At 42.4% G+C, this 19,200-nt stretch overlaps 2 long non-coding RNA genes across 2 annotated transcripts; both read left to right on the forward strand.

The window, feature by feature from the left end:
• The first annotated feature begins 8,398 nt into the window (after positions 1 to 8,398).
• Positions 8,399 to 9,001, forward strand: LOC142670923 (uncharacterized). Its single transcript, XR_012851779.1, has 3 exons — positions 8,399 to 8,484; positions 8,605 to 8,813; positions 8,891 to 9,001. It is a non-coding gene; the product is annotated as an uncharacterized LOC142670923 (long non-coding RNA).
• A 6,665-nt stretch (positions 9,002 to 15,666) lies between these two features.
• LOC142670925 (uncharacterized) lies at positions 15,667 to 16,652 on the forward strand. Its single transcript, XR_012851781.1, has 4 exons — positions 15,667 to 15,716; positions 15,801 to 16,028; positions 16,123 to 16,357; positions 16,460 to 16,652. It is a non-coding gene; the product is annotated as an uncharacterized LOC142670925 (long non-coding RNA).
• The last annotated feature ends 2,548 nt before the right edge of the window (positions 16,653 to 19,200 follow it).

The raw sequence follows: 19,200 nt of genomic DNA on the forward strand, positions 1-19,200 counted from the left end.
ACCCAAATTTTCCTATGAAGATTGAACATCAAAGCATTAATTACAGCAGTTTATATAGCCAATATGACGTATGCGACGTATGCACACCAGGAGATGGAGAGACTGAGTGTACAATACCACTGGCACATGTCTATATAATATAATGCGGTAAAGATAAAGGTTAATTTATTATATATACAATGGTTAGTAGAACAGATGGAATTCCTGTGACTCCCTGTCTGGTAACTCACACAATAGAATCAGTAACTTCTGTTCTCCCACAAGACATGTCATCATTCTCCATGTTAATACGTTAGTAAAAAAAGTTTAATTTCTTAATGTTTTCTATCACACTCACAGCAATATTTACAAGTATTATGCTGATCAGTCATATACTTAATGTTCCTGGGTGTTTCGACAGTATCTTTTCTATGAATTTGTCCTGGTAAGAATTTTACCTAGGACCACACCTAATTGGACTCCCTTATACACACAGGGTTTTATTTATTTAACCCTCATACATTCATTCTCCACAGTCAAGGAGTCTCATATATGTTTCATATCATACATTCACAGAAGCATAAACATATATACATCATTACCTTACACAGCACAATTCAGACACATACAAAGACAAACAGCTGTTCCCCTCATATCTCAATCATTCAATACTGTTAACCACAATATTGAACTTTACACAACAAATAATCGTAATACTCTATAATCCTTAATCTATAGGAGATCCTCCAAATCTCCAAGTACTTTATCTTTTACGTGCTGCACGGAGTTATTTATTACCTGTAGTCTTCTCACACAGGCTATGGACTACTAACCTCGTGAACCGTTATTCCCAGGTTTTTATATTAAGACCTGTGCTTAATATAACTAAGACCCAGTCTTAGTACCTAAGGACCACTTAGGTTTTTTTTGTTTCCTTTTCTTTTTTGTTTTTTTTTTTATCACATAACCTTATAACATCTAAATATGAAAAATAATAAAAACAAAATTATATTACCTTTTATTCAGATGAAAACTCGAATCCTCAATTCCTCTCTATACGTTCTTTTAGAATCCTTCACTCCAGCCCCCATAAGTCCCATAAGACTGGCCTCTATTTGACAGCAATTAGCTGGAGGTCTTTCTTTTAGTGAGCTCATAGAATAACTCACCCCGTTCACGGTAAGCAGTCCTCTGGAAGACGAGGGGTCAGGAGATGTTGGATTCCCGGCTTCGAAGGACCAAATGTTAGAGGAATTTTATATTATCAAGGAAGAGTCAAGAAGTCACCTGAATAGAGATTATTCACGTCTTTATTCTTATCGATAAGGAGACATTATGGCAAAATGTCTGCCTCCATCCTGAATAACAGAGTTTTTATACATATTCTAAGAATAACATGTCTGGACTAGTTCTTTTTATATTTTACTTCATATATCACAATTGACAACTAATTAAAAGTTAAACCTTTGTCCGGAAATTCTAATCTCCCTTTTTAGGAATTCCGCTACCCCCTCCTCATATATAATATCAGTTATCTTAACAATAAAACATACTAGACATTTTGTTAGTCAAGGTTTGACAGATACACAGTTTTAGTCTTCATTAGATAATGTAATCATAAATTTAAAACTTTTCTATCAAGCAGCTGCTCCCAGTCATCATGCTGCCTGGAGGTAAAGTGCCACAGATAGTTCTTCATAATCTGATTAACCCTCTCGACTTGACCATTGGACTGGGGATGGTAGGCCGAGGAGGAGCCAACTTTACACCGAGGAGACCGCAGAGTGCTCTCCAGATCTTTATGCAGAGGCAAGCCGTGCAGACAGAAGATGTGTTGGACGTAGAGGCCGGCCAGTCGGGAAGTAGAAGGCAGACCAGTCAGTGGAACAAAATGAGCCATCTGGGAAAATCAATCCACCACCACCCAGACCACACTGCATCCAGCAGAGAGAGGCAGATCTGTGATTAAGTCCATTGCAATATGTCACCAGGGGGCATCGGGCACAGGCAGTGGTTGGAGCAGACCAGCTGGTTGGAGTGGGCAACTTTAGTTGCTGCGCACACCGTACAGGAGGAGACAAAGTCTGTGACGTCTTTGGGCAGCATGGGTCACCAGAACTGACGGGCAATTAGGTCTCGGGTCTAACGGGCACCCGTGTGACCTGCCAGCTTGGAACTGTGTCCCCAGCGAAGGATTCTTCCTCTGTCTGCCAGACGTACAAAGGTCCTTCCCAGAGGAATGTCTCTAACTTGCAGAGGGTTGACAGAGATGATGCAGGAAGGGTCAATGATATTCTGTGGGTACTCCACAGTGTCCTCTGTTTCAAACGACCTACACAAGGCATCGGCCCTCACATTCTTGTCGGTAGTGGAGCTCAAACTGGAACTGAGCGAAGAACAGCGACCACCTAGCTTGACGAGGATTCAGCCGTTGAGCCGTCTGAAAATAGGTGAGTTTCTTGTGGTCCATAAAGACCAGGATTGGATGAGCTGCGCCTTCTAGTAGGTGTCTCCACTCCTGCAGAGCCAGCTTGATGGCCAGTAACTCCCGATCCCCAATTGAGTAGTTGCGCTCTGCGGGAGAAAACAGCTTATAGAAGTAGCCACATACCGCTCTCTTGCCTTTGGAACCTCTCTGGAACAGAAGTGCGCCAGCACCAACAGAGGAGACGTCCACCTCCAACGAAAACTGTAGGGACACATCAGGATGATAAAGAATTGAGGCTGACGTGAAGGCCTTCTTTAACCCCTTCCCGCTCCTGGACGTACTATTAGGTCATGGTAGCTGTATCGTTCGTGCTCCATGACCTAATAGTACGTCACGGGAGTAACGGCCATTTCTGCCGTCCTCCCGACACATACAGGAGCTGTGACAGCTGCTGTCTCGTACAGCAGCTGCCGCAGCTCCTACACCGGGGACCGATCGCTGTGTCCCCGCTGATTAACCCCTAAAAGCCGCGTTAAATAGGGATCGCGGCTTTTAGGGGTTAAGCTACAATCGCCGGCCTGCTACACGATAGCGGCCGGCGATTGTAACTATGGCAACCGGACACCAAACAATGGTGTCCGGCTATGCCATCGACAGAAGCCTAGTGGGTCCTAACAAAGTCTGGACCCACTATGCTTGCTGTCAGTGAGTAGCTGACATTCTAATACACTGCACTACGCATGTAGTGCAGTGTATTAGAATAGCGATTAGGGCCTCCTGCCCTCAAGTCCCTTAGTGGGACAAAGTAATAAATTTAAAAAAAAGATGTGTAAAAATAAGAAAATAAAAGTTTTAAAAGTAATAAAAGTAAAAATCCCCCTTTTTCCCTTATAAGTCCTTTATTATTAATAAAAATAGATAAATAAACAAACTATATATAATTGGTATCCCCGTGTCCGTAACGGCCTGAACTACAAAATTATTTTGTTATTTATCCCGCGTGGTGAACGCCGTAAAAGAAAATAATAATAAACCGTACCACAATCACAATTGTTTGGTCACTTCACCTCCCAAAAAATGGAATAAAAAGAGATAAAAAAAGTCGCATGTACCTAAAAATGGTAATGATTGAAACTACAGTTCGTTACGCAAAAAAAAGGCCTCGCACGGATTTATTGATGGAAAAATAAAAAAGTTATGGCTCTTAGAATAAGGTAACACCAAAAGTGAATGATTTTTTACAAAACGTATTTTATTGTGCAAACGCCATAAGACATAAAAAAATTATAAACATCTGATATCGCCATAATCGTATCACCCCGCAGAATAAAGTGAATATGTCATTTATAGCGCACGGTGAACGCTGTAAAAAAAAATAGAATAAAAAACAATAGTAGAATTGCTGTTTTTTTAGTCACCACGCCACCTAAAAATAGAATAAAAACTGATCAAAAAGCCGCATGCACCCCATGAAAAATACAATGAATTCCTCAAGGGGTCTAGTTTCCAAAATGGGGTCACTTTGGGGGGGTTTCCACTGTTTTGGCACCACAAGACCTCTTCAAACCGGACATGGTGCCTAATAAAAAAGAGGACTCAAAATCCACTAGGTGCTCCTTTGCTTCTGAGGCCGGTGCTTCAGTCCATTACTGCACTAGGGCCACATGTGGGATATTTCTCAAAACTGCAGAATCTGGGCAATAAGTTTTAAGTTGCGTTTCTCTGGTAAAACCTTTTGTGTTATAGAAAAAAAAATGGTATAAAAAGGATTTTCTGACAAAAATAAATATGTCAATTTCACCTCTACTTTGCTCTAAATTCCTGTGAAACACCTAAAGAGTTCATAAACTTTCTAAATGCTGTTGTGAATACTTTGAGGGGTCTAGTTTCTAAAATGGGGTGTTTCATAGGGGTGTCTAATATATAGGTCCCTCAAAGCAACTTCAGAACTGAACTGGAACCTAAAAAAAAATAAAAATGAGGCAATACTTCGCTTCTCCTAATGAGCATTGCCTACTCCAAGACGACCCCAGTTTTGACCGTTTGTATAAACGGAGACCCCTATTAGACCGTTTCAGTGCCTGGTTTTCCCAAGCATACACCACCGAGACGTGTATTTCTATTGATGAGTCCTTGGTACATTTTAAAGGGAGGCTTTAATTACGCCATTACCTGCCGAGTAAGAGGGCAAGGTATGGTGTGAAGATGTATAAGCTGTGCGAGAGTGCATCAGGGCATACCTACAAATTTAGGATATATGAAGGGAAGGACACCAGTATTCAGCCCCCCTTACTGGGAGTGATTTTGTTTGAATTCCCAGCCCAATTCAAATAAGTTATGTGAAAAAACTATGGGCTCAAAATGGTCACAACACCAATAAATTAATTCCTTGAGGGGTGTAGTTTCCAAAATGGGGTCACTTCTGGTGGGTTTCCATTTCTTTGATACCTCTGGCATGGCACCCGAAAACCAATCCAGCAAAATCTGCACTCCAAAGAACACACAGCGCTCCTTCCCTTCTGAGGCCTCCCATGAGCTCAAACTGCAGTTTATCGCCAGAAATGGGGTATTGCTGCACTCAGGAGAAATTGGGCAACACAATGGGGTATTTTGTTCCCTGTGAAAAGAAGAAATTTTTATCAAAAATGACATCTTATTGGAAAAAATTTAATTTTTTTAATTTCACAGCCCAATTCAAAACCTGTGTGGTCAAAATTAATTAATTCCTTGACTGGTGTAGTTTCCGAAATGGGGTCACTTTTGTGGGATTCCTACTGTTTTGGCACCTCAACACCTCTTCAAACCTGGCATGCTGCCTAAAATATATTCTAATAAAAAAGAGGCCTCAAAATGCACTAGGTGCTTCTTTGCTTCTAGGGCTTGTGTTTTGGTCCACGAGCACACTAGAGCCACATGTGGGACATTTCTAAAAACTGCAGAATCTGGACAATACATATTTAGTAGTGTTTCTCTGGTAAAACCTTCTGTGTTACAGAAAAAAATTGAATACAATTGAAATTCAGCAAGAAAAATTAAATTTGCAAATTTCACCTCTACTTTGCTTTAATTTCTGTGAAATGCCTGAAGGGTTAAATAAACTTTCTAAATGCTGTTTTGAATACTTTGAGGGGTCTAGTTTTCAAAATGGGGTGTTTTATGGGGGTTTCTAATACATAGGCCCCTCAAAGCCACTTCGGAACTGAACAGGTACCTTAAAAAAAAGGCTTTTGAAATTTTCTTAAAAATATGAGAAATTGTAGTTTAAGTTTTAAGCCTTGTAACGTCCAAGAAAAATAAAAGAATGTTCAAAAAACGATGGCAATCTAAAGTAGACATATGGGAAATGTGAACTAGTAACTATTTTGGGTGGTATAAGCGTCTGTTTTACAAGCAGATGCATTTATATTCTGAAAAATGCTATTTTTTATAAATTTTCTCTAAATCTTGCAATTTTTCACCAATAAACACTGAATATATCGTCCAAATTTTACCACTAACATAAAGCCCAATGTGTCTTGAGCAAACAATCTCAGAATCACTTTGATAGGTTTAAGCATTTCGACGTTATTACCACATACAGTGAAATACGTCAGATTTGAAAAATGGGCTCTGAGCCTTAAGGCCAAAACAAGGCTGCGTCCTTAAGGGGTTAAACTTGTTACAAGTGAGTTGAGGAAGTTGTCTCCCCACATCGCACCCATGACAATCTGCACAAGGTATAAAGAGAAGCCTTGCAGGAATTAAAAAATCTAAAAACGGTGGGTATCAAACCAGCCGACAAGGGTGGGAACATGGTGGTATGACCCATTGATAAACATGAGAAGAAAGTATTTCGGCAACTTAATGACAAATCATGCTATCAGAAACGTGATAGTTGTCCCCTGATGAACTACAAAATGTGGCTTATTGAAGACAAACCAGTAATATCTACCCTCTATTTGCTCCCCAAAATCCACAAAAACATAGCAGATCCCCCCAGGAAGACCTACAGATTTTTATTTAAAACCTTTGGTGGCCGAAATTCCATCATATATTCAGGACTTTACGGAAGTCCTCAATAGATTGGAGGGAGTGTTCATGGGACCAGATGATTATTTTGTGACATGTGATGTAGAGTCACTTTACACCATAATTGAACATAAGAATGGAATTGAAGCAACTCAATTCTATATGAACAGAACTAACCCAGAACCTGATCTGATTGAACGTCTGATTCTCCTATTCAAATTTGTGTTACATCATAATCTATTCCTTTTCAAGGATCAATACTCCTTACATAAAAGAGGAGTGGCAATGGGGGCGACATGCCACAGGAGTTGTCATTGACAACTTATATGAAGACACCCCAGAAATGTCAGAGGCTTTTAGTTGTGGCAAAGCCAACCTTCCTGAAATGCCTCAAAGCTGCAAAAGATAGACGCATGAAGCCACACCCCCAACTCAAAATTATTTTTTATCTTGAGGCCCTGCTTGTTTTAAAGCATCTGCAACGGCCAGGGGTAGTCAGACATATGACTGTAAGTAACTTTGTGTTCCTCTATTTTTTCTGCATAATTTTGTTTTCCTTGCCTGTTATGGTTAGGCTGTGGGGTGCTTCTTAGAGAAGTGTGGGAGCCCTGAAGGCCTTATGGCTGCAGTTATATACTTGTTAGTAATGTGGGGGAGCCCTGGAGGCCGATAATGGTCTGTGGGCTGCTTAAGGTTAATGGTAGCTGAGTGAAATCGGATATTTGTCTGTAACAACAGATTGGAGAATCTATGTAAAAACATTACAGCTGGCTGGAGCCAGAAATTAGGCTGAAAAAAACAGAGGCATGTGTATTGAAAAAAAATCACAACTGGCTGGGCATAGGATTGAGCTAAAACAATACTGTGGTATGTGCATTAGAAAATCTCACACATAGCTGGGCCAGGGGTTGGGCTGAAACAATACAGTGGCATTTGCATTCCAAGGCACAGAGGCAGAGAGGAGAAGGGAGCTCCATTGGGTAATAATATAATGAATGGAAAACCTCCTTGGGTTCCTCAGTGGTCGTGGGTTCACAATCATCAACACTCCTCCTGTGCCAAGGTATGCACTATTACAACTAGAGTATTGGTCTTTTATAAAAATTAGTATTTGTTTTATATTTTTGTATGTATGTTTCTAATATCATTCATTTTGTATTTACACTTTTAAGGTGTAATCCAGTCAGAAATGATAATTCTGAAGTTGAGATGGCAAAAGCCCCGGAAACAAAAGAATGTCAGCCAGCGGTCGAAGAAAAAAACTAAAAATGTCCACACAAAAGGTGAGAAATGTTTTGTCTCCAAGCTTTATACATGTTGTGGAAACATTTTCCTTGCATGTGATATTAATATATAATGTTTTGTTTAATAGCTGTCAACAGTCAGAGGATGTCATAAAGGAGGAGGAAGAAGAAGTCATCATGATAAGCGACTCTGACAAGGAAAATGATGAAGGCACTGTGGAAGAGAAGTATGAACGGCAAGAAAATGAGTTAAAAGAAGAGGATGATGCGATGGACCAAGAAGCACTGACTGACGATCCCAAGATATCCTGGAACAACCCACTGAGGAAGAAAATATCAGAAGCTGGATTGTACAAGAGGCATTCTCTGAACTCAGAGTTGATCGTTGGTTTTGATAACTATCTTGCAACAACCTTAAGCGTTGTCAGAAACAAGCAGGAGGTAAGCACCAAATCATCATGTAAATAACATACATCTATGTAAGATTCTGTTCCTTTTAATTTATCCCATTTCATTATTATAGGTAGAGAACGTTGCTCGCTTCCTGTATTTCATGGACAGCAAGAAGCCATCTGTGAAATTTGTCTACGACATTGAGAAGACAAACGAGTACTTTGCCAAGTTGCTGGCAATCGGAAACACTCATACGACCGTCTTCAATCATCTGAAGAATTTGAAGCGTTTCGTCTTTTACCTGATGAATGCCAGATGTCTAGGTGACAAAGACAAGAAGACCTACAATGCAGCCAAAATGTACCTCGGCAAGCTTGCAGTTTTTCAAAAGAGTCTGAGCAAAGGAAGTTCCAAGGAGAATGTTGCAAAGAAGTAAGTCTAAGAATAGTTTTATGAGGTCTTAGAATAGATTGACAAGAACATAATTTAATATGTATTAATTTTTTCTTCTGCCTTTTCATTTCTTAAATTTCATTTCTTTTCTTTCAACAGACATAAGCGCTTATCGGAGACCGTTTCAAAGCCTGACGACTTGAGAACGGTGTTGAAAGTTGCTGGACCCACTTTCCAAAGGGTGTTGAAGATGGCTGAAAATGGCGATGAACTCCTTGATAGCGAAAAATTAACAGTTGTCAATTATTTGGAGTCCCTCATTATCTTAAAAAAAAATGCAACGACCTAGGGTGGTCCAAAATATGACAGTAAGTAACCTTTGTTTTTTATTGCTGTCTTTGAACATTTGTGTAGTGCTGGTTTTCACAATATATTTATCTTGTAGGTCAATGAATGGAAAGAAAGAACACAAAAAAACTACAGCAACGTGGTAATATCGATCCAGGAACACAAGACTGCAACAAAACAAATAGCAGTATTGGTTCTAAATAAAGAAGAGGATATCACTGCCTTTATGAACGATTACAATTATATTTTATTATAGATATCAATGGCTAAATAGCCATAGAACTATTTTAAGGCAAAAGCAGGGGGACCAGTAGGGGAACGCAGGTGGATACTGTACTTATCCACATACACTTCCACTTGCATATAGGATTTATGTCCCTTTAAATTATAATATAAACCTGATCATCCCTGCCACTAGAGCTGTGTCCCAACGCGTTTCAGCACCCCCAATTGGTAGGGTGCGTCATCATGGGTCACAGTATTAGTTTATGAATTTGAAACACAAATAGGCCGGTTAGCACATGTTGCCTGCTCTAACATTAACCCGGCTCGTGCACGACACTAGTCAGCTGGTCGAACACGAGCCGAGTGAACGCCGATCTGATATAGTCCTGGCCCCTCCCACTATCTGGAGGCACTGCGCCCGTTTGACCAATCCCACCAAGGTACACAAGATTGACGTCACCTGCACGGAACGGGCCTCCGCAAGCGCCGTGATGTCGATGATGGGAGGAGAGAAAGCGTCCCTAGAATCCAGGGATAGAAGGCGGCCATTTAGAAACCTGGCAAGGAATGTTTGGCCGAAGATGGCTTTATAAATAGACGGAAGCATTGACTGACTGTGTTATACAGGAGCTGCGGGACTGTTAGATTGAATGATGGAATTAAAAATTACCATAGTTAAATGGCATATGACTCGTAGTGTGGCATAGAGCTGGAGTGTACGATGACTCATATAATAGGGATCAGGTCATGCAAAAGGGAACATAGAATAGAATGATCGACTTGCATGTGGTACACCTTAGGTGGCATATGATTCATATCATGGCATTAAAGAGAGGTATGTAATTAGTAGAGATCAGATCAGACCAGGAGCACTAATGTGGAAAAAGGGGTTATAATAAACAATTAAAGGACAATTGTTCGTTGAGGCCCGCAGGTTTCACAGTTTGCATATGGAAAATCCATTGGGCCTCTTTTTGTAAAATCCTCTTATCCAGTTCACCCCCCCCCCCCCCCTGGCCGACGGTCGTATATGCTCAATCCCCTGAAATAGAATCGCATTGGTGTTCAGGGACCACATAGGGGACATTCGCAGAAATGAGGATACTCCGGTGGCAAGACATGTATGGGAATGCCATGCTGGTAACACCAATGTGATTCTATTTCAGGGGATTGAGCATATACGACCATAGGCCAGGGGGGGTGATCTGGATAAGAGGATTTTACAAAAAGAGGCCCAATGGATTTTCTGTATGCAAACTCTGAAACCTGCGCCTGCGGGCCTCAACGAACAATTGTCCTTTAATTGTTTTTTATAACCCGTTTTCCACAATAGTGCTCCAGGTCTGATCTGATCTCTACTAATTACATACCTCTCTTTAATGCCATGATATGAGTCATATGCAACCTAAGGTGTGCCACATGCAAGTCGATCATTCTATTCTATGTTCCCTTTTGCATGACCTGATCCCTATTATTTGAGTCATCGTACACTTCAGCTCTATGCCACACTACGAGTCATATGCCATTTAACTATGGTCATTTTTAATTCCATCATTCAATCTAACAGTCCCGCAGCTCCTGTATAACACAGTCAGTTAATGCTTCCGCCTATTTATAAAGCCATCTATCGCGAAACAATCCTTGCCAGGTTTCTAAATGGCCGCCTTTGTATCCCTGGTTTCTAGGGACACTTTTTTTCCTCCCATCGTCGGCATCACGGCGCTTGCGGAGGCCCGTTTCGTGCAGGTGACGTCATTCTTGCGTACCTGCGTGGGATTTGTCAACCGGACGCCGTGCCTCCAGATAGTGGGAGGGGCCAGGACTATATCAGGTCGGCGTTCGACCAGCTGACTAGTGTTGTGCACGAGCCGGGTGGATGTTAGAGCATGCAACATGTGCTAACCGGCCTATTTGTGTTTCAAATTCATAAACAAATACTGTGACCCCTGATGACGCACCCTACCAATTGGGGGTGCTGAAACGCGTTGGGACACAGCTCTGGGGACACAGCTCTAGTGGCGGGGACGACCAGATTTATACTATAATTTAAAGGGACCTAAATCCTATATGCAAGTGGAGGTGTATGTGGATAAGTACAGTATCCACCTGCGTTCCCCTACTGGTCTCCTTGCTTTTGCCTTAAAATAGTTCTATGGCTATTTAGCAGTTTTTAGTTTTGGATATCTATAATAACATCTAATTTTAATCGTTCATAAAGGCAGTGATATCCAATTTGCAATATAAGTGAACATACATCTAGCAATATCAGCACAATGTTATATGTGCAGTGTGAATCCTTTATTGATCTTTCAGTATTACAGTGGGGATGGCAGGCTTCCTTACTGGTGAGATTAATGTGGCTAAATGGATGAGCGATGCAAAGGAAGTATTTTCTAAAAATGAATTGGCGTCTCAAATACAACACCTCAGGATTAGTGCCTCTTTTAGTAAACTCACAAAAATCTATAAGGATCATATTAGATCTTGGTGGGAGATTCAAACCCTAGATACCTACCTGAAAAATAAGATCGTACCTCGAGGCCTACGTATTACCCTCATTCCAGCAGCAAGGGTAAGGTCACCTTACCTCCTAAAAAAATGGGAGAAGGAATCTATTGATTCATCTTTAAGGTTCATGGGGATTCTATTAGAGGAAGAGAAAGTTCTATTGGCCCGCAGTTCTAATGAACTAAAAGAGGGGATTGAAGCAGTTAGGAAATTCTCCAGTAATCCAGACTTTGAAAGAAAAGAAGTTGTACTCCAGCAGGGCATAGAGAAATTCACGTGACACATTAAAGAACGGAAGCATTTCCAATTTGTCTGTGATACCGCTGACTTTAAGGAGGGCAAAATCTTTGATTACAGTACAAAGAATGTGGGGGGTCAAGAACAGGATACGGAACTCTCTTCCTCCGAACAAGAACAATCTGATTCAGATAACCCTAGACTCCCTAATAGAAGGCTCAGGGGCAATCACTATCAGGAGAGGAACCCTACCCGTATGAACCAACGGGGTAGAGGTAGAGGAAAGAACTCCAACAGAGAGGGTTTTTTAGCCAGGAACCATCTTATCTCAGAGTACCTCCTACGAGACCGGAGAGAAGTATGATCTCTAGTCATAAGGAGGATGACTTGCAGATAATGAATCTCTCATCACTTATCTGGACTACAGAAGAGGCCAGCATCTTAAAGAAGGGGTTGTCATTTGTGCCCACAAATAGATTTGACCTATTCACATGGGTCAAGGATCTCAATCTCTTTGGGCGCAAGCTTAAATGGAATTTTTTATTTTTTTTAAACTCCTGACAGGCGACAGTGCATGGAATTAGGGATTGTAGAGGAGGACCTACCACATCTTAGAATACTTGATCAACTACTGCAAGAGGGTCAAAAAAATATGGGGGATGGACCATTTACTAATTTGAGGCTTCCATCAACAAGAAATGCACCGTTAATGATAATACACCGATTGACGTATTTTTAGATGTAGTGGTTGATCAATTGAGGAAAATGGATTCTAGTATTCCAATTAAGTTTAATACTTCGACAGATGAGATGGTTGCTCTACAAGCACTTGAAAAAGATGAGACCATTGTCATAAAGCCCTCTGATAAAGGGGGCAACATTGTGGTGATGGATCGGAGGTAATATACAACAATGTGTCATCGTATTTTGAGAGATTCAAATTGCTATCGTATTTTACCAAGTGACCCAATGAGGACCTTTGGCAACATCCTCAAGGAACTAATAAATCAAGGTAAATCATTGAATCTGCTCAGTATTGATGAACAACGATTCATCCTTGGCGATCATCCACAATATGCCACCTTTTATAGCTAACCGAAGGTGCATAAAGGTACATCTCCCCTCAAGGGTCGCCCCATTGTCTCAGGGGTAGATAATCTGACCCTAAATGCTGGTCTCTATATTGATTAAATTCTTAAACCCCTTGTGTCGACTCTCCCATCCTACATTAGAGATACTATGGATGTATTGAGAAGACTTGATGGTATCAGATGTGATACCGGGGTACACTTGGCTTCACTGGATGTGGAGGCCCTCTACAGATCTATACCCCATGAATCTTGGTGTAGGGCTGTAGGGGACTTCCTCAATGAAAGGGGAATACATTTTCAGGCACACAATGAGTTTGTAGTTGACTTACTTAGATTTGTCCTTGAACATAACTTCTTCTTGTTCGATGGTAAATACTATCAGCAGCTCAGGGGGGGGGGCGATGGGTTGTCCCTGCGCCCCCTCATATGCCAATTTATACTTGGGCTGGTGGGATAGGAAGATTGTGTTTAATGAGGACATGGAGAGATGGACATCTATGATCCTCTTTGGCTAAGATTCATTGACGATGTTTTAATTCTCTGGACGGGAACCAGGGAACAGTTTAGCGAATTTGTAGCCATCCTTAATGTCAATGAGATGGGGCTCTTCTTCACCTCTGAGATTCATGACAACAAAATAACATTCCTTGGTATCAGTATATTCAAGACCGAACAAGCATGTATCCAGACCAGTGTGTTTAGGAAGAACACAGTGACCAATAGTCTACTTAAGTGGGAGAGCTGGCACCCTGTGCCCTTGAAAAGGGGAATACCTAAGGGGCAGTACTTGAGGGTGTGTAGGAATTGCTCCACCATTACAGCCTTCAAAATAGCTGCAACAGACCTACAAAATAGATTCCGCCGTAGAGGTTATCCTCATAAAGTCTTGAGATCATCGTATCAGCATGCTCTAAACCTCAATAGAAGTGATCTACTTACTCCTAGGAAGCGGTCGATTGATGAGCAGATACGCATCATAGGGACATTTGATTCCTCCAATTGGGAAGTGATGAGTGTACTCCAAGCCTATTGGGGTATTCTCAAAGCAGATCCGGATATTTGAAGTATGATGGGTGATAGACCATTGGTGACATATAGGAGGGGTAGAAAGATAAGGGACCGTTTGGTACATAGCCACCTGCAATCTACCTCATCTACATCATGGTTAACACATGACATTAAGGGCACTTTTAGATGTGGCTCATGCAAGGCGTGTGATTCCATACTATGCCGCAAAAATTTTCAGAGTCATACTACAGGGAGGACTTTTGACAATAGATCATTCATTAACTGTAAAACAAGAGGAGTTGTATATCTTATTTTGTGTGTGTGTGTGTGTGTGGGCTGCAATATATTGATTGGTAAGACATCAAGGGAATTCAGAAGGAGGATCAGGGACCACCTAGTGGACATTCGCAGAAATGAGGATACTCCGGTGTCAAGACATGTATGGGAATGCCATGCTGGTAACACCAATGTGATTCTATTTCAGGGGATTGAGCATATACGATCGTCGGCCAGGGGGGGTGATCTGAATAAGAGGATTTTACAAAAACAGGCCCAATGGATTTTCCATATGCAAACTGTGAAACCTGCGGGCCTCAACAAACAATTGTCCTTTAATTGTTTTTTATAACCCGTTTTCCACAATAGTGCTACTGGTCTGATCTGATCTCTACTAATTACATACCTCTCTTTAATGCCATGATATGAGTCATATGCCACCTAAGGTGTACCACATGCAAGTCGATCATTCTATTCTATGTTCCCTTTTGCATGACCTGATCCCTATTATATGAGTCATCGTACACTCCAGCTCTATGCCACACTACGAGTCATATGCCATTTAACTTTGGTCATTTTTAATTCCATCATTCAATCTAACAGTCCTGCAGCTCCTGTATTACACAGTCAGTCACTGCTTCCGTCTATTTATAAAGCCATCTATCGCCAAACAATCCTTGCCAGGTTTCTAAATGGCCGCCTTTGTATCCCTGGTTTCTAGGGACGCTTTCTCTCCTCCCATCGTCGGCATCACGGCGCTTGCGGAGGCCCATTTCGTGCAGGTGACGTAATTCCTGCGTACCTGCGTGGGATTGGTAAACCGGGGGCCGTGCCTCCAGATAGTGGGAGGGGCCAGGACTATATCAGGTCGGCGTGCGACCAGCTGACTAGTGTCGTGCACGAGCCGGGTGGATGTTAGAGCACGCAACATGTGCTAACCGGCCTATTTGTGTTTCAAATTCATAAACAAATACTGTGACCCCTGATGACGCACCCTACCAATTGGGGGTGCGGAAACGCGTTGGGACACAGCTCTAGTGGCAGGGACGACCAGGTTTATACTATAATTTAACGGGACCTAAATCCTATATGCAAGTGGAGGTATATGTGGATAAGTACAGTATCCACCTGCGTTCCCCTACTGGTCCCCCTGCTTTTGCCTTAAAATACTTCTATGACTATTTAGCCGTTTTTTTAGTTTTTGATATCTATAATAAAATGTAATTTTAATCGTTCATAAAGGCAGTGATATCCAATTTGCAATATAAGTGAACGTACATCTAGCAATATCAGGACAACGTTATATGTGCAGTGTGAATCCCCTAAATAAAGAAGAGGAAACGGTATGAATCTTACAGTACAAGGTCATCTACTGCATCTGTCATCTATCATTCTTTCGTTCATCAATCTAACAACTATGTATTTTTTTTATTAATTTTTTCAGTGGTTTGAAATATATCACGACATAGTGAGGCCTCTGCTTGTGAAGGCGAACAAAAAGATTGGCAACTTCTTTATTTCCACCTCCAGAGAAAGGCTACACAATGTTTCAACCAATCTAGCAAGACTTCATACATGGTAATTATTAGTGACGGTTAGATTTCCACTCTACATGCCAACGTAATAAACTTTTTTTTAATAATTATTTCTTTTATTGTATAGATTTGAATTAAAGCCAGTGACCAGCCAGGCGGTCAGGAGAATGTCAGAAGCCTATGTGTCCTCAAATTGCTTGAAAACCATCGAGACACAATTATTTGCAAAATACCAGGCACATTCAAACAACCCGGCTGAGTGTGTTTATCGGGAGAAGACCATGAACAACATGATAAAAGCATCATCGTTACCGGACAGGATTCAAGAATTGCAAGAGCAGCCTTCCACCTCAAAGTAAGTACCTGGGCAGCAATATGTTCATATTATTGACCCTTTGTTTTGCTGTTTTCTATTATCTCTTTGACTAAAATAATTGTGTCTTTTGCAGAGCTGCGATGGAAGAGAATCTAAAAATGGGTAGAGCACAAGACCAGAAACCTCCCGTAATCTGGTCTGGTCTAAGGAGGAAGCATTTGAAAGGTTTACTAAAAAGTATCCCCTCACTGTGGAGAAGGATTTACCAACACTTAAAAGATGCAATGCAGTGTCCACAATCCATGGACAACGTCTGTATGATCGGTGGAGGAAACTGCAGAACAGAATGCGAGTGGACTACATAATAGGTAAGAATGATGTTCTCTCTTTTTTTCTTCTCTCTATCATAATAAAATATTAATACTAATTAATAATAATAATAATAATAATCTATGATCTTTTAATCATAGGATTGCTTCAAGACCATTGGCCGGAAGAAGAGGAAATAAAGAGGACTTTAGGACATCAGCTCTGGGGAAAAAACCGTCCCAGAGTAAAAGACATTTTAGACCAGTGGAAGAAGGAATAAGAAGCTTAAAGATATGGACATTTAATGGACATTGAAATGCACAGGGAATAATAGCACTTTTATTTGTTGGGTTCTGGGATGTTTGGATTTATTTAATAAATGTATAATTCTTTTTAATCTACATGTCTAGCCCATGGCCGCGGGACGTCAGGCTCACTCACCGACTGACGCCCGCAGCCATGGATCTGTGAGCGCTGGCCCCAGTCTCCTCAGAAGACGCCAGCGCTCACTTCCGCTCACCTCGGCCGGGTCCCATAAGCACCCTGGACCCTGGAAGGGCCCAGCCCCTTCCTCCCACGCCTGCGCGTTGTTGTCGTACCCTAAGTTTGTATATGCAAATGGTCTCCTAGTGTTTTCCAGTTCCCAGTGTTTCCCGTACCTGTAACCTGTATCCCGTTCTATCCTGGTCAAGTGCCGTGCTGAGCTGAAGTCGTGCTATGCTGTATACCACGCCTGTCCTGCTACACCACGCCTGATGTCTGCCTGCTGCCTAGTCCCAGCCCGCCTTGCTACTGTCCGAGCTGCCACAGGTACCCTATACGAACTATAAACTGTAACCTATGTCCTGTTGGCCAGCTGCCATACCGCCAAGGCTGTACAGCCCAGTGGTTTCACGAACCCAATGTGACAGTACGCTCAGGCCATGGACCCCGCTGGTCGATCCAAGATGACGTCACAAGAGATATGGACGGATATGCTGGACCTCCGGTCTCGACAGGACCAACTCCTCCAGGCCTTGAACATTCTCACACGTTGGCAAGAGGCACAAGCTGCCGTTCCTCCTCCTGGCGGTGTTGATCCCTGTTTTTCTTTGCCACTTCCTGACCGCTATGATGACGAGACGCAGGTACCTGTCGTGGATTTTGGAACCAGTAACAGATCCACTTCAGCCTGTATGCAAGGGAATTTTTGTCTGATGGTGCAAGGGTCGCTTTAATCATCTCTCTCCTCACTGGCAAGGCTCTTTCAGGGGTGAATCCTATCTGGGAGAGACAAGGACCAGAGACCCGTGACTTCCAGGGCTTCCTCCGGACTTTTTGCATGGTGTTTGAGGAGCCTGGATAAGTCTCATCTGCAGCAGCTTCCTTGTTAAACCTACACCAAGGAGACACCTCCGTGAGCGAGTACGCCATCCACTTCCGCACCCTGGTGGGAGAACTGTTGTGGAACAATGAGGCCCTGGTAGCTACATTCTGGCATGGTCTGTCTCCTAAAAATAAGGACGAACTTCCTGCTCGAGATCTACCGTTTACCCTGGATGACCTCATCCTTCTGTCCACCCGGATTGATATGAGGATCCGAGAACGGGTCCAAGAGGCTCATCGGGAGGGAGGCCTTCCTAGTTTGGTACCATCCTTGCAGCAACCTCTGCTGTCCTCAGGTGCAGATCCTCCTAAGGCGTCTGTGAGGATGGACCAGTGTAAGCTATCCACACAGGAGAAACAACACAGATGCACTTCGGGACTCTGTTTATATTGTGACCTTGGATGCCATCTTGTGCGTTTGTGTCCCCAAAGGTCCCAAAGCCTAGGGTTGGTAGGAGAGACAACCTTGGGCAAAGAAGGAGTCCCGTCTAAGTTGTTCATACCCATGACCATAGTGTCCGGCGAAAAAACTTATAGGGTCTCTGCGTATCTGGACTCTGCATCTGCTGCTAATTTCATTTGTAGAGACTTGGTGGATCTTCAATTACCCACTACCCCTTTGGAGAGGTCGTTGACGGTTGAATCGGTAAATGGACTACCTCTGCCAGATCCAGTTATTGCTGTGACCAAGCGACTGAGTCTCCAAGTGGGAGCTCTCCACTCCGAGCTGTTATCATTCTTTGTCTTGTCCAAGGCCGTTAACCCCGAGCTGCTGGGCCTGCCTTGGCTCTGATTACATGCCCCAGTCCTGGACTGGAACTCTGGAGAAGTTCTCCAGTTGGGCCCCGGTGTCACAACTGTTGCCTGGGACAGATTAGTTTGGCTCAGCCTCCTCTGCCTCAGTCATTGGATTGCCTGGTCATTATGCTGCATTTTCGGATGTCTTCAGCAAGAGGGAGGCGGAGACGCTGTCCCCACACCGGGCGTATAACTGCCCTATCGAGCTGATTCCTGGTGCATCCCTTCCCCGTGGTAGGGTATATCCTGTCTCCTTACCAGAGACTCTGTGAATGTCTGCCTATGTTAAAGAGAACTTGGAGATGGGCTTCATATGGAAATCTTCCTCCCCGGCAGGAGCCGGGTTCTTCTTAGTCAAGAAAAAGGATGGTTCTCTGCGTCCCTATATCGACTACCGGGGTCTCAACCAGATTACGGTGTAAAATAAGTTTCCATTGCCATTGATCTCAGAACTATTTGATCGTATATGTAGTGCCAAGATTTTTTCCAAACTAGACCTGCGTGGGGCTTACAATCTAATTTGGATTCGCCGGGGTGACGAATGGAAGACTGCATTTAACACCCTTGATGGACACTATGAATACCTTGTAGTGCCCTTCAGCCTGCGTAATGCTCCCGCGGTCTTCTAGGAGTTTGTTAATGACATCTTCCGTGACCTCTATGTTTGTGTAGTAGTCTATCTTGATGACATCTTGATTTTTTCTCCAGATCCTATGACTTATCAGAGACCGTCAAGTTT

The sequence above is a fragment of the Rhinoderma darwinii genome (assembly GCF_050947455.1).
Source record: "Rhinoderma darwinii isolate aRhiDar2 chromosome 1 unlocalized genomic scaffold, aRhiDar2.hap1 SUPER_1_unloc_21, whole genome shotgun sequence".
Lineage (NCBI taxonomy): Eukaryota > Metazoa > Chordata > Amphibia > Anura > Rhinodermatidae > Rhinoderma > Rhinoderma darwinii.